The sequence below is a fragment of the Pongo pygmaeus genome, chromosome 3 (genome assembly GCF_028885625.2).
Source record: "Pongo pygmaeus isolate AG05252 chromosome 3, NHGRI_mPonPyg2-v2.0_pri, whole genome shotgun sequence".
NCBI lineage: Eukaryota > Metazoa > Chordata > Mammalia > Primates > Hominidae > Pongo > Pongo pygmaeus.
In genome coordinates this window covers 159,452,698-159,466,625 of record NC_072376.2, presented here as the reverse complement: position 1 = coordinate 159,466,625, position 13,928 = coordinate 159,452,698, and positions in this window count along the sequence as shown.

Sequence of the window (13,928 nt, the reverse complement as noted above, 5' to 3'; positions counted from 1 at the left end):
GATTCCTCTAAAGCAGGGGCCCCCAACCCCAGGGCCATGGACCAGTACCCATCCATGGCCTGTTAGGAACTGGGCCAACAGCAGTAGGCACATTGCCACATGAGCTCCGCCTCCTGTCAGATCAGTGGCGGCATCAGATTCTCATAGGAGCATGAACTCCATTGTGAACTGCACATGCGAGGGATCTAGGTTGCATGCTCCTTGTGAGAATCTAGCGCCCGATGATCTGAGGTGGAACAGTTTCATCCCCAAACTATCCCATCTCCCCGACCATGGAAAAATTGTCTTCCATGAAACCGGTTCCTGGTGTCAAAAAGGTTGGGGACCGCCAGTCTAAAGGCCCTGGACCATTCCGACAAGGGAAGACTTTCACCATCAAGCCAAAGAAAGAGGCAGTGTAAGTCCTATCTGCTTACCCTCCTACCTGTTTACTCTCATATCTGCTTACTCTTGAGGATTGCATTTGATAGGGAATAAAGGTCAGAGCTCTTCTTGCCCAGTAATCTCTGGGCAAGAAATTTTAAAAAACCATGTATACTCTACCCTGCTTTCTTCGCTTTTAATAATACTTGCCTGACCCCAAACAGCTGTGTTTGCATTCGGCCTCTGATTTTCAACAGTTTTCATTGGAAGATGAGTTCTAAGCTGCTAGTTAATGAATGTACTTTTGAAACATAATTTAAACATAAATGAAAATACCACTTCTTCTCAAACAAGATCAAATTCAACAATAGAATTTTTCTGGTCAGACCGAGTCACTATAAATGAAAGGGAGGGGAATTGAGCACATGTTTAGATGTTACCAGCCTTGGCAGCTCTCCAAGATAATCAAGACTTCCAGAACATGTGGATTTTTTTCCCTCAATGGCATGATTTAATGTTGGGGACAAAGACATTTTACAGAATCAACCAGATAATACTCAGACTAGGTCATAGAGAGAATTTTATAAGCAAGTCACTCCAAAATGGACCTTGAAAAATAGGATTTATTTGCTAAGTTCTGAATAAGGAAATTGGCCTGGTTGTGAAATATTAATACATCAGAAACAAAACTTCACTTGATATTGGCTCTGGCTCCTGAGCTCAGCTGTAAGACTTTCTACATCTGAGCAGAGTTCTAATATGCAAACAGAAAAGTCAAACCATCAGGCTAAAAGGAAATTGTATCTTCTCAGAGGTCAAATTTGCTGAAACTTTTGAATAAGGTACAGAAGGGCAAGAGAACCAAAGACCGTGGTGAAATCAGAACTGTGTCGCCTGAAGCCAGTGACTGAGTGGGAAAATAATTTCATATCCTCATGGCCAGATTTTAAGTGCAGAAAGCAATATAGTGTGGCAAAAATATGGGACATAAATTTAATAAAATGAGTTTTATGAGATGGGGCACTGCAGAGCTTCCCTAATTAAACTTTATCCTCATGTTTGGGCAATTTTCTTCTTTTTGAGAGCAGTCTATCCTTTATTTCTTAACTTCCTGTCACTCTTTTTATTGGTAAAGCAATTATTTTTGCTAAAACCAGTGGACAGAACTCATAAAGTCGCATTGTTTGCCCACGTTCTGCATTACTGAGAGATATAAAGAATAAATATACACTTTTGGAAGAGAAATGAATCTCTCAAATATTCCTCATCATAGTAGCTTGTGCCCATCATTATAACTTTAAACTAGGTTATCTGCATGAAGATTGGGAAAATACCCTTTTTTAAATGTAGGAAAACAGTGTTTGCTTTTGGAGACATTATATCAAGTAGGTTTTAGATTAAGATAGTAACTTATCAGCCAGGGGTGGTGACTCACACCTGTAATCCCAGCACTTTGGGAGGCCGAGGCTGGGGGGATCACCTGAGGTCAGGAGTTTGAGACCAGCCTGGCCAACATGGTGAAACCCATCTTTACTAAAAATACAAAAATTAGCAGGGCATGGTAGTGTGTGCCTGTAGTCCCAGCTACTTAGGAGGCTGAGGCAGGAGAATTGCTTGAACCCGGGAGACAGAGGCTGCAGTGAGCTGAGATCACACTACTGCACTCCAGTCTGGGTGACAGAGTGAGACTCCATCTCAAAAAAAGTAAAAAAATAAAAAAAATAGTAACTCATAGGAGCAAAGGAAGATTTCCCTCAGAGTCCTTAAATATACTCTCTTATGTCAGAAAACTGTACCTAAATTGGTCACAACTGCTACAACTATTTCATGAAAGCATCTCAAAGTGATTTGCTAAAATTGTTACCTGTAAATATGTCTGCAGGGAAAATAAACTTGTTATACAAGTCACTACAAACTTCTACTATAAAAAAGTATATCCAGTTGCATCATTCAATAACCCTTTCAGCTACTGAAAAGTCAACCAGTTATATAATGAGCATTATATACTAGATAAAGTACTACTGCCAAATAGTCCTTTCATAATTTAAGGTAAAACCCACAGAAAAAGATCTTAGTGACAAATGTTTATTCACAAATTACTTGCTTTATTAAATAGATTTAACTTTTGGCTAAATCTAGAGAGAGAGACAGAGAGAGAGAAATACTTAGGAGTAAGTTAAGAATAATGAGCTCTAGTTCCTTCAAAAATAGTTGTGTTGTCATTTCTAAGAGGGGATGGAGCAGGTAATACATTAGGTACAGTTTGCTTTTTTTCAAGGTGAAGACCCTAAACTGTGAGTGTAGTGATATAGCATACCACATTTTTTCAAGTCAAGATTTCTCAAGACACCATTGTATTCTACCTGCTGAAATGTTATAAAGAAATGTCCAATGGCATAGACAGCAGCCCCAGATTATTTTCTTTGAAAAAATGATGATTCTTATCTGTTATCCACCAGATGCCATGTCGGATACAGTTGTTGTAGGGAAACCACAAGAACTTCAAAGCTGCGTGTTCAAGATGGATTCATGAAAGTCTCTGTAACATTAACTTGCTTCCATTGATTATGTTTTATGAAAATAAAATCTTTCCATGGATTCTGTCCTCCTGAAGCATGTGGGGAGCTATGTAGGAAGAGAGTGGATATAAAAGTGGGTGGTAGATGGAAAAAAAGAAACTGATGAAAGGGGACTCTATTCATAACCATTACAGTTTTTCTCCTAGAAATAAAAATCTTTGAATACAAATATAAGTAGATTATTTGCTTTGGGCTATGTAAAATAGAACCTAAATAAAATGATGCCAAGTGTTGATTCAATCAGTATCTTTTAGCATTACAATATAGGCTTTCTTAATTTCCAAAAGCAGAATAGGAAAATTCAAAAAACAATCCAGTGTTCAGGAATATTTTACTTACTATTTTAATAAACCTTTGTTTATGCCTAGAGGTGCCATTAAATTTCTAGGCAGACATTAATATACAGCTCACTAGGGACTGATGTATATGCCGTGATTATTGCTGGACGTTTCACTTGGGGCTCACTCACTACTCATATACACAGCTACCGGACAGAAGATTTTTTTCAAAGTTTGTGCTTCATTTATACCCCCAAGATTGTTCTTCTACCTTACATGGAGATGAATAGCTATTTATGATGTGGATCTAATAATCACAATAGCAAGCTTTAAAAAATATTTAATGCATCTTTAGAAAATCTTTCTGTGGTTACAGTACAGAATAATTTAATTTTTGTTTAATTTGAAGAAGTGACTGAAAATAGGGTGGATAATACTGAATAGTATGTTTTGCTCCATTCTCATCACAGCTGAAAGCTTGGCAGAGACTCTAAGGGTAAGGGACTGGGTAGATCTGAGAAGATAACCAAGGAGGCACCAATTTCCACCTGTGCAAATAGATGCCAATTATTATGAACTTCAAAAAATCAATTCGAATATTGCTGTGAAACCTGAGCCTGAATGGGTTTGGTATGTTAACTCTAATTATAATAATTAGATTATAAATAATTCATCATGTATCAGTACAATGAGTTAATGGCATTGTATTTCTTTGATGGGTGCTCTTGATTTTTTTTTCAGCATTTAAAAATAAGAATGCTGCCACGGAGCTGAGATTCATAGCTTTAAATCTTTTTTTAAAGTTTATAACGCAAATCAGAACATAGAAATGCTATTCAATGATTTAAAGTGCATTTTTATACTGCTTTCAGGGGCTGGAAGCAAACATCACAGCAGTGTGATGAAAATCAGAAAGCGATGCTGGCAAAATGGAGCCATTTTTCTCTGCTAAGTGGAAGGCAGAGAACATTCTTAACTCTAAGAACTGGTGGAACTAAGTGAGTAACTTCTTACTGTGGCTCTCAGGATCTATTGATGATAGTTCTATTTGGCTGCCTGGCATAGCTTTGGAAACATGGTTATTAAAGCCCTGTTTCACTCACTTTTAAAATGCAGATGACAAGATCAATGAGCCAGGTAAAACTTGAATAATGACTGAGTTTTTTCTAGCATCAATAATAATGCAATAAGTTTATTGTAGTTGCCCTAATTATGTGTATATGTAAATGTATAAACACTAAAAATAAGTATTGGATAAAATGCAAAAGAGATATGTGAACTCTTAATCTCTTTTGAGGATGCAACTCTGGCCATATCAATTAAGATTACAAGTACACGCAGACATTCCCCTAGCAATCCCATAAAAATAAAATTATCAGCACTTAAGGGTACGTGTGCAAGGATGTTTGTCATAGCTTTGTTCATAGTGACAAAAACAGGACACAGCAAGAATACTCCTCACTCAGTATATAGATAAGCAAACTATGATTCAGCTAATGTTATGCATCCAACAAAGAGAATGTGTTGGAGGGATTTTTACACTAGCTGTTCAAGTGACCAAAACAGTTTTCTAATTTTTTTGTAGTTGTGGTGAGGAGGGATGGGTAAGAGAGGGAGAGGAAAGGGATAAACAATTTAACAAAATGGTTAAAAAGATTTCTTAATGAAATACATGTAAAATATTATCCCATTTATTCAAAATTATGTATCTAAGTATTCATATGTATGTCTGAAGAAATGTATTAAAGGATAGTTAGCAACAACAGTGGTTATCTTGAGTGATTTTTAGTTTCTTACTTATATATATTTTTTGTTTGGGTTGATTACTTTACAATAGCATATTTTATTTGTAAAATGAGATTGTAAAAAATTAGAGAATCAATAAAACAATGTTTTAATGTTATAAACATTTAAGAAAAAACTTTACAAATCTGTAAAATACAGAATATATAAACAAATTTCTGAAAGGTCAAAAAGTAACCTATGTTTTCAAATATAAGACTTAATATAGTTGCTTATCAGCTTAAGGAGATTTTGGGCTGAGACGATGGGGTTTTCTAGATATACAGTCATGTCATCTGCAAACAGGGACAATTTGACTTCCTTTTTTCCTAATTGAATGCCCTTTATTTCCTTCTCCTGCCTGATTGCCCTGGCCAGAACTTCCAACACTATGTTGAATAGGAGTGGTGAGAGAGGGCACCCCTGTCTTGTGCCAGTTTTCAAAGGGAATCCTTCCAGTTTTTGTCCATTCAGTATGATATTGGCTGTGGGTTTGTCATAGACAGCTCTTATTATTTTGAGATACGTCCCATCAATACCTAATTTATTGAGAGTTTTTAGCATGAAGGTTGTTGAATTTTGTCAAAGGTCTTTTCTGCATCTATTGAGACAATCATGTGGTTTTTGTCTTTGGTTCTGTTTATATGCTGGATTATGTTTATTGATTTTCGTATGTTGAACCAGCCTTGCATCCCAGGGATGAAGCCCACTTGATCATGGTAGATAAGCTTTTTGATGTGTTGCTGGATTCGGTTTGCCAGTATTTTATTGAGAATTTTTGCATCAATGTTCATCAAGGATATTGGCCCAAAATTCTCTTTTTTTGTTGTGTCTCAGCCAGGCTTTGGTATCAGGATGATGCTGGCCTCATAAAATGAGTTAAGGAGGATTCCCTCTTTTTCTATTGATTGGAATAGTTTCAGAAGGAATGGTACAAAATCAATGTGCAAAAATCACAAGCATTCTTATACACCAATAACAGACAAACAGAGAGCCAAATCATGAGTGAACTCCCATTCACAATTGCTTCAAAGAGAAAAAATACCTAGGAATCCAACTTACAAGGGATGTGAAGGACCTCTTCAAGGAGAACTACAAACCACTGCTCAATGAAAAATAAGAGGATACAAACAAATGGAAGAACATTCCATGCTCATGGGTAGGAAGAATCAATATCGTGAAAATGGCCATATTGCCCAAGGTAATTTATAGATTCAGTGCCATCCCCATCAAGCTACCAATGACTTTCTTCAAAGAACTGGAGAAAACTACTTTAAAGTTCATATGGAACCAAAAAAGAGCCCTCATTACCAAGTCAATCCTAAGCCAAAAGAACAAAGCTGGAGGCATCACGCTACCTGACTTCAAACTATACTATAAGGCTACAGTAACCAAAACAGTATGGTACTGGTACCAAAACAGAGATATAGACCAACAGAACAGAACAGAGCCCTCAGAAATAATGCCACAAATCTACAACTATCTGATCTTTGACAAACCTGACAGAAACAAGAAATGGGGAAAGGATTCCTTATTTAATAAATGGTGCTGGGAAAACTGCCTAGCCATATGTAGAAAGCTGAAACTGGATCCCTTCCTTACACCTTATACAAAAATTAATTCAAGATGGATTAAAGACTTACATGTTAGACCTAAAGCCACAAAAACCCTAGAAGAAAACCTAGGCAATACCATTCAGGACATAGGCATGGGCAAGGACTTCAGGTCTAAAACACCAAAAGCAATGGCAACAAAAGCCAAAATTGACAAATGGGATCTAATTAAACTAAAGGGCTTCTGCACAGCAAAAGAAACTACCATCAGAGTGAACAGGCAACCTACAAAATGGGAGAAAATTTTTGCAACCTACTCATCTGACAAAGGACTAATATCCAGAATCTACAATGAACTCAAACAAATTTACAAGAAAAAAATCAAACAACCCCATCAAAAAGTGGGCAAAGGAGACGAACAGACACTTCTCAAAAGAAGACATTTATGCAGCCAAAAAACACATGAAAAAATGCTCACCATCACTGGCCATCAGAGAAATGCAAATCAAAACCACAATGAGGTACCATCTCACACCAGTTAGAATGGCGATCATTAAAAAGTCAGGAAACAACAGGTGCTGAAGAGGATGTGGAGAAATAGGAACACTTTTACACTGTTGGTGGGACCGTAAACTAGTTCAACCATTGTGGAAGTCAGTGTGGTGATTCCTCAGGGATCTTGAACTAGAAATACCATTTGACCCAGCCATTCCATTACTGGGTATATACCCAAAGGATTGTAAATCATGCTGCTATAAAGACACATGCACACGTATGTTTATTGCGGCACTATTCACAACAGCAATGACTTGGAACCAATCCAAATGTCCAACAATGATAGACTGGATTAAGAAAATGTGGCACATATATGCCATGGAATACTATGCAGCCATAAGAAATGATGAGTTCATGTCCTTTGTAGGGACATGGATGAAGCTGGAAACCATCATTCTCAGCAAACTATTGCAAGGACAAAACACCAAACACCGCATGTTCTCACTCATAGGTGGGAATTGAACAATGAGAACACATGGACACAGGAAGGGGAACATCACACACCAGGAACTGTTGTGGGGTGAGGGGAGGGGGGAGGGATAGCATTAGGAGATATATATACCTAATGCTAAATGAGGAGTTAATGGGTGCAGCACACCAACATGGCACATGTATACATACGTAACAAACCTGCACTTTGTGCACATGTACCCTAAAACTTAAAGTATAATAATAATAATAATAAGAAGAAGAAGAAGACTTAATATATACTCCAGACAAGTTAGGAAAATTTTTTTAAGTTTGGCAGATTTAAAAAATTACAGAAAGCATTTGACATGCTGATATATAATGGCCCAAGTACCAAAAAAGTGGACAATTTGCAAACCCTAATCCTGTTCAAGGGCCCTTAAACCCACCTAGAATATCTGTCCCAATTGAACATTCATGCTTTTAAATGTGGGGCTTTGATATAAAAAGTCAGAAAGTGCAGTAGAACCCGTTCCTCCTAGGGCAGGAATTGACATCTCCTGCTTCTTCCAAGGACTCAAAGCATGCAATCCCAAGATTTCCAACATGTCCAATAAAGAATAGATTAGGATACTACTAATTCTTCATTTTGGCCATCTAAACATCTGTACGTATCACAACATGGTAGATTTGCCTCAGTTTTGAATATGGGGAAATTAATATCTTGGTTGCCATCTATAGAAATACCAATAATATCTACCATTTGCTGATCATTGAGGATGTATGAGGTATGAGGTAAGTGCTTTCTATGCATCATCTAATTTAATGTTTTGACAATAGGTAGGTAATATTATCTTCACATGGCTGGTGCCCTCATTTCATTCAGATTTCAAATGGTGGCACCTCAAAGAGGCCTTCCCCAGTCAGCCAGTCTAAACTGGAATACCTCACCCCAGGGCAGTACCAGATGCTTGGTAGTCCTATACTAGAGCCTCTGAATCTGTCTAGAACTTCTTAGGCACTCAGTAAATAATTTGTTGAATAAAAGAATTATTTTTACTTCTCAAATAACATAAGGTTATTGAGATGGTTAAGTTGGCTGGGTTAAGGGATACCCAGATCGCTGGTAAACAAGATTTTCTGGATATATCTGTGAGCATGTTTCTGGAAGAGATTAGCATTTGAATCCATAGACTGAATGAAGAAGAGTCAAGGTGGCAAGCATCATCCAAGCAGTTGAGGGTCTGAATAGAATAAAAAGGTAGAGGGAATTCACCCTCTTTTCTTGAGCTGGGACATCCATCTTCTCCTATCCTCGGACATGGAAGCTCCTGATTCTCAGGACTTCAAACTCAGACTGGATTAAATTACACCACCAGCTTTCCTGGTTTTCCAGCTTGCAGATAGCCAAATGTGGGACTTTTCAGCCTCCCTAATCACATGAGCAAATTCTCATAATAAATCCCCTCTCATGCACCTACATATTTCCAACTTGTTCTGTTTCTCTGGAGAACCCTTACTAATAGAGTCATGAGCCTCAATTTCCTCATCTGTTTCCTTTACTATTTCATTTATTCTTTCAACAAATATTCATTAAGTACCAACTATATTTCAGGCCTGTTCTAGGCCTTCAGAATGTGCCAGTGAAGAAAGAGACAAAGTTCTTGTGTCCTTGGAGCTTTCTTTTCAGTCATTACAATTTTTTTCCACATAGTTTTCACTGGTTGTCAGAAAAGTAATAACAAATGTAAACACTGTAAATTTCCTTCTATGAAACTTAAAAATGTAGATATGCTCCTGTCAGAATGATAAAAATCAGACAAATTCTTTACATTTCACATTTGTAAATATGTAATTGTTTACTTGAGTAGTCTTAGCTACAGAGGTAAAACAGACATTATAAATGAATGACAGAAATGACTAATAAAATCATTGTCCTTATTTAAGGTCACGATAAAGAAATCAAAGCAGAATTAATTCAGAAACTTTTTTCCTATTCTTTGGTTGTATCAGTAAATTTTAACACTTGAAAAATGGTTTTACCAAGCTAAAATATTACATCCTATACATTCTCCTCTTGGGAGAAAAAGAATTCTCTACAACTGCCTATGCACAAATCCTTACAAGGAATTAGAAATCTTGGTTTATTGGTTTGTTTGTTTTTTAACCCAATGCTAACCCTGGGTAAATGTGGCCAGAGTCCTCAAACCACCCTGCATTTCCTCATCACTAAAATGGGGATAATAATACCTATCTGTCTGTACTATAGGATTATGAGAAGCAAATAAATTCATGCAGGTTTTTATAACTGTCAAGTACTACATATATTCTATACAAAGTATAATTTTTACTTGGTGCAATTTTAAGAATATACAAATGAAGTCTATTAACATCTGATATAAGTTGTTTTAGAATGAGAAAAATTTAATTTAGTGCTAATTTCCAAATATGCTTTATCTTAATGAAATGAATGCACAATCTAAGAATAACCAATTTTAAGACTATGTTAATCTTAAAAATGGTGTAAGAATAACTCAAGAATTTAGTGCATTGCCACATCACATTTATAGTTCTTAAAGAAAGCCAAAAGTCAAGCTCAAATTTGTAAAAGTATGATTCTTTTGGTATTTTCCCTTGATAATTTAACTGTGTAAATTAATATAAGTAGAAGAGATAAGATGTTATTCAATGTATGTAAAGAGGAGATTTTGACACAATAGCATAAGATTAAAACTGATGCTTGGTATTTATGGCATAACCTCCTGTAAAGGATAGCTCAGGCAGGGAGAACTGATTCCACAACAGGGCTTTTCCCTATTTCACATTCCAAGAGCTCTCCTTAGAATCCACAGTTGTCTTAGTCACTGATTTGGCACAGCTGGGCCCCCAAGGGCACAGCAGCCTTTGATTGTCTCTGTCTATTGCAGTGTTGGCAAATTCTTCTTGGCATCTTTATACAAGGCATTCACTAGGTGGATGCTAGGGTTGGAGACACAGCAGGAAGTGCACCTCCCCCACTGTCCTGGGGTATTGGTGCGACTTCCTAGAGGAGAAGACACCAGATATGAGACCTAAAGAATGAGTAGAAATTGTCTAGAAGAGCAAAACTATTGTTTAAAGAGAAGATGAGTCACATCTGTAAAAACAAGAAGAGATCCAGATTGTAGAGGACCTCATATTTTATGCCAAGGAGCTGGGATTCAGTCTGATAGGCCAAGAGAATCTTGACTGCTTTTGAGTGCAGCAGTTATAAACTGAGATTTGGATTCTAGATTAACAAGGGAACTGAGCTGAAGATTTGCTACTGGAAGGGATGGTGGTAATGGTGGACGGTTAATACAGGAGACCTGTGGAGAACCTACGTAACAGTTGTGTTGTGCTACTGATGTCAGTAGCAGCAGGTAGAACAGCAAATGAATTTCAGCAACATTAATTTTGAGAATATCTCATCATATAGCAAATATGACAGGAAGTGAGGGAGGTTATTTTTTTTACTCCATCAGGATCCCACAAAATAAAATCTGTGGTTCAGGGAGCAGAGATGCAGGCAAGTAGGGATTGGCTTTGATACATGTACTTGGTAAATGCTTGCTCTTGTGTTGATCTCTCCTATGCAGTAAGATAAAGGGACAGATATGAAAACAGTTGTGAGATGGAGTTCAAGGGATTTGGAGACTGAAAGGAGGAAGAGCCTTGGACAACGCTCTGGCTTGTGACTTTGGGTGACTGGGAAAGCAACGTGATTACTGAGAATGTTTACTGAGGAAAGTTGGCCTTTTTAAAAATAAGCTTTCACTGGGAAATGAAGGCAAAAATAACAGAAACAGATCATTTTACATAGGATGGGCTTCTAATTTAACATTAATGAAAATTCAACTATTAGTTGAACCATTTATTGGTTACTCAATTTTTATATTCATCTCAGTTCTGTTTGAGAACCCACCCTTGGATATTTTCCCTTCCTATCATCCCCAATTCTTCTCTTTCCTCAAAAGAAGAGTTAGGCTTATGTGTAAATTTCTCTCTGATTGTAGAAATATATAAAATTAATAAGCAGATAGGATTCCCAGACCAGAGAATAAAAGCTTTATAGGAGATGTCACCTTCTTATCAAAAGCTTTAAAAATCTACAGCTGGCTAGTTAATTGGAAAAGGCAATTAAAACAGGGAAATTTGTAAGCTACCTTTTTAAAAGGTTTAAAAGTGTAAGTTGGTATACACTTTATATATATAATATATAGGTGTATACACATATGTGTACATAAATATTAGAATATAATATATAGGTGTATATACGTATGTGTACATAAATTAGAAAACTTGGTTTTTTAACCCAATGCTGACCCTGGGTAAATGTATATACATATGTACACATATGTATATACACCTATATATTATATATATGTACATATTTATGTACACATATGTATACACCTATATGTGTGTATATATAGGTGTACATATTTATGAGATACAGAGTGACATTTGCTATACGTATACAGTGAGTAATGATCAAATCAGGGTGTGTGTGTGTACATATATATATATACACACACCTATACATATATATACCTTGCCTTTTCTTTGATTTTTGCATCATCTTTTTTAAAGAACCAGAGCCATATGCCTCACCAATTTCCAGTTTCCATTTCTTTAACATGGCAGAAGAATGTTGAAGCAATCTGAATGTAGAATCCTAGATTTTTATAAATTTAATCTAATATTTTGCAGGTATATAATCCACATATATATGAAAACAATTTTTAAGCAGTCTAGTCTTCATAGAAACACTAAACTTCTGTATTTATATTTCTTTCTTTCTTCCTTTTTATTTTTTGAGACAGGATCTTGCTCTGTCACCCAGGTTGGAGTGCAGTGGCATGATTGCAACTCACAGCAGCCTGACCTCCTGGGGTCAAGTTACCCTCCCACCTCAGCCCCCTGAGTAGCTGGGACTACAGGTGCATACAATTATGCCTGGCTAATCTTTATATTTTTTGTAGAGACGTGGTTTCACCATGTTGCCCAGGCTGGTCTCACACACCTGGGATCAAGTGATCCTCTTGCCTTGGCCTCCCAAAGTGTTGGGATTACAGGCATGAGCCACTGCACTCGCCTTCTATATTTATATTTCATTAGTCTGTTCAACACTTAACTAAATAATGTTATCCAAATAACAAGGGCAAAAGACACAAATTGGTTTGGGAACAAAGACAATTGACTTTTTTTCTCCTTTTATTTTTAGTTGACATGTAATAATTGTACATATTTATGAGATACAGAGTGATATTTGGTATATGTATACAATGTGTAATTATCAAATCAGGGTAATTAGTATACTATCCCCACAAACATTTAACATTTCTTTGTGCTGCGAACATAAAAATCCTCTCTTCTAGCTTTTAAAAAATACACAATAAATTATAGTTAACCCTATTCGCCCTGCAATGCACAGAACACCAGAACTCATTTCTCCTATCTAGTTGTAACAATTGCCTCTTGGTAAGAGAATGTGTTCTTGAGTAGCTTCACATTAGCATGCGAGAACAACCCCAAAGCAACTCTTAGCTGGAGTTTAGGAATTAGAAAGATCTGGGTAGAGTCCAGACTCTGGAGTTTACTAACTGTGTGACCTTATAAGTTGTTTATTTTTTCTGAGTCTTGGTTTCTTGAGAAGGAGCATAAGTGTTACTAGAAAGGGGTCCCTACCCAGACCCCAAGAGATCTCACACAAGAAAGGATTCAGGGTGAGTCCACAGAGTAAAAAGAAAGCAAGTTTATTAGAGAAGAAACAAAAGAACAACTACTCCATAAAGAGAGCAGCCCCGAGGGCTGCTGATTGGCTAATTTTACGGTTATTTCTTGATCATATGCTAACCAAGGGGTGGATTATTCATGAGGGAAAGAGGTGGGCAATTCCCAGAACTGAGGATTCCTCCCTTTTTTAGACCATACAGGGTAACTTCTAGATGTTGCCATGGCATTTGTAAACTGTCATGGTGCTAATGGGAGTGTCTTTTAGCATGCTAATGAATTATATAATATAGTACATAATATATATAAACATATAATTATAATAATGAATTATAATTAGCATATAATGATCAGTGAGAATGATCAGAGGTCACTTTCGTCACCATGTCGGTTTTAGTAGGTTTTGGTCAGCTTCTTTACCACATCCTGTTTTATCAGCAGGGTCTTTATGACCTGTATCTTATGATACCAGTCCTACCAACCTCCTATCTCATCCTGTGACAAAGAATGCCTAACCTCCTAGGAATGCAGCCCAGTAGGTCTCAGCCTCATTTTACCGATCCACTATTCAAGATGGAGTCACTGTGGTTCAAATGCCTGTGACATAAGAACCACAATTCCTAAAACTCAATGTTAAATGAATTGTCACAGATTGC